The 2,916-nt window shown below is 36.7% G+C and overlaps 1 long non-coding RNA gene across 2 annotated transcripts in view; it reads left to right on the top strand.

The window, feature by feature from the left end:
- LOC146008809 (uncharacterized) overlaps positions 1 to 2,263 on the top strand; it is a 4,477-nt gene extending 2,214 nt beyond the window's left edge. For both annotated transcript variants that reach the window (XR_014444575.1, XR_014444574.1), the window contains exon 4: positions 1,553 to 2,263. This is a non-coding gene — a long non-coding RNA (uncharacterized LOC146008809). The remainder of the gene's footprint in view (positions 1 to 1,552) is intronic.
- The last annotated feature ends 653 nt before the right edge of the window (positions 2,264 to 2,916 follow it).

Here is a 2,916-nt window from a genome sequence, read left to right as displayed (position 1 = left end):
GATCCCATTAACTCTGTCCTTGGGTTGCATATTTATACGGTCTGCGGGGTGAACAGATGGACTATCAATTTAATTTCATCTTCAACACCATCAGAGATTGATTTTCTACTCGCTTTTAATTTTGCCATAATTAATTGTATCATTACAACTGTTTTCTATTGATCTCCCTATTTAAAGCTGAAATGCAAAGGGGATTTCACCAGATCCTGACAGAGGGAGGGGTGTTTAGGAAAGTTTAGCAGGACCAACCTTTGACAAAACAATTAGCATTTCCTTCATTATTTTTCTTTCCACTGATTTGGCCTGTTTCCTTATATTAATGATTCTAACACAACGCTATAGTTATTTTATTCAAGAAGATCGCGTCTTTTTACCCCCCCCTAGAAAACATACAGGAGTAACGGATGCAACATAAATAAATAAATAATCAATACACTGACATATGACACTTATTTTCGTATATCAATATGGAAACATGGAAACGGTCATATATTGACATTTTTTAGCAATCACACACACACACACACACACACACACACACACACACACACACACACACACACACACACACACACACACACACACACACACAGACACAGACACACACACACACACACACACACACATCCAAATAAAGCCATAATAATGATAGTTAGGACAAAACTTCTTGTGAACTTACATATTTTACATAATCGTGGTAGCTGTGCATGCAATGTCGGTTTGTGCCGGTGTAAAGTGGTTGGTAAATTGGATTGTAAATGTTAAAATTCCCAATTTATCATCCTTATGATAATAACTTGGGTTAGTATAACGAACATTTGGCGAACAGTAAAAAATAAAAACGAAAAAGGAGAATCAGAATCCATCTCTAGGGATAAATGGCAATGGGCCGGGTGGAAAATCAACATATTCATTGTTTTTAAAGTATGTAGCTTACAATGGATAACGGAGAGGGAAAGCAACACTGCTTCAATCCAAACGTCAGTGAACGTTTGGTGAGGCCGAACCAACACTTTGATCTTTCTAATAGTTTAAGAATTGTCCTGAACTTTTAATCTTGCCCTTGAAGGAGTCTCCATCTCCCCCACCAAATTCAGAGACTTAACCCTGCCATAGATGGAGGACTGGAAGGGACCCTGTGCGCTTCTTACCTGAGTATTTTGTGCTATGAGCCGTACACCTTCTGCTTAATGGCCCATCCCTGACACAGTACCAGACCAATAGGTATGTCCAGCCTCCCGCACTCTCCTCTCAGTTGGGTGCACTGGTTTCCCTGCTGGTTTTTAAGGTCTAGGAGCAGCCATCCACAACTAAACGGTATAGATAACTAGAAAAGTAAAAGAAAAAAAAAAGCAACTCTATTGAAGTGGGACTTATCGTGGCAGTAGGGGGAGATAAATAACCAGAAGCATAAATAAACCGTTTTAGAGGGTATAAAACTATTGGATCTACCTATGTTGCTGGACATTTCACTCGGGGGATCATTTAGAGGTACCAATAGTTACTTGCTGATTTATTTGTATTATCTCTTTTGTTTGAATGTTTATTTAAGGAACTTGGATGATACTGGAGAAGTTTTGAACGTGAAAGTTTGGCAGATTCCTCGGTCAGTTCTCCGGAGTTCACCTGTCTGCTGAGGAAGATCAAGTCACCTGAAGGCGCTGTACTTACAGATGGCCACCTACATGCCAGCAATGTGACCAACGCCAGCAGCCTTCTCCAGCCAGATCGTTATAAAAGTCTATAGTTAATAATTAGACCAGGCATTTATTTCCATGACTTCAGCACGCCAACTTAGTCTAAAAACAACACACCCGAGGGATGACAAATCTCCAGCCCCTAAAACACACCAGAACAATCTGCTTCTCCAACACCTAAAGATTTTCTTGTATTGATTTAACGATATTAGAATCTGTGTCAGGTCCGCAGATGGATTCTTAAGAAAAATGAACTATTTCCCCATTGATTCTTCATTAAAATTGCATTTATGCATTTGCTAAATTGGTTTAAAAAGCCTATTTGCGCTTTAAGTTTATTGCCAGACCTGAAGCTTCTGGGCAAGCATTGCTTACAGGTTGGAACGGTAGTAAGCTGAATATGCATAGATAATAATGAGGACCGGGCTATTAAAACTGTCATTCTTAGCATTCAGTTATTTATTTACATAGTGAATATTAAAAAAAAAAAAAAGCTAGAAGTAAAATTATATTTATGCTTTTATTTAACAAATCAAAGTATTTACAATCATCTTAACCAAATATGTGCAGCAGTAAATATATTTAATAAAAAAAAAACTGTTATGGAAAAAGCAAATTTGGCACCTACATTTTTTACTACAAAAAACTAAAAAATGTAAAATTATAATTTTTTCATATATATATATATATATATATATATATATATATATATATATATATATATATATATTTATATATATAATTATTTTTCGCTTTTGCAGTGCTTAAATAGTGCATTTGCATTCTCTTTAATACTTCATTAATTTCATTTATACCGATTTGTGTAGGATCAAATTCATATGTCCCGACTTGAGAAAGCAGAGGTAATAGGCTGTAATAACACTATAATACTATAGGGAAAATTCAGTTGCATGTTACAAAGTATGTATACAGAGCACAATAGTATTTACAATGGGCGCTGGGAAGGATTACCAGTCAAATCTAACTAGGTTTTGTTGGAGTGTGATTCTCAAACAGTTCATCAACTATCAGCAACATGACATTAGTTAGCTGTTAATAATTTTTATCCCACCAGTTGATGTTTAATCGGTCATGGGAGAACGAATTTCGCATAGGGAGCTTTTAGTACTTTATAAACTATCATCAGTGACCAGGAGACTGGACAGACACTGGGGGAGGGGGCAGGAGACAGGTAGACAGTGAATGACCGGTGTTCTCT

The sequence above is a fragment of the Crinia signifera genome, chromosome 6 (assembly GCF_055691185.1).
Source record: "Crinia signifera chromosome 6, ASM5569118v1, whole genome shotgun sequence".
NCBI classification, from domain to species: domain Eukaryota; kingdom Metazoa; phylum Chordata; class Amphibia; order Anura; family Myobatrachidae; genus Crinia; species Crinia signifera.
This window is presented reverse-complemented; position numbering and strand designations above follow the sequence as displayed.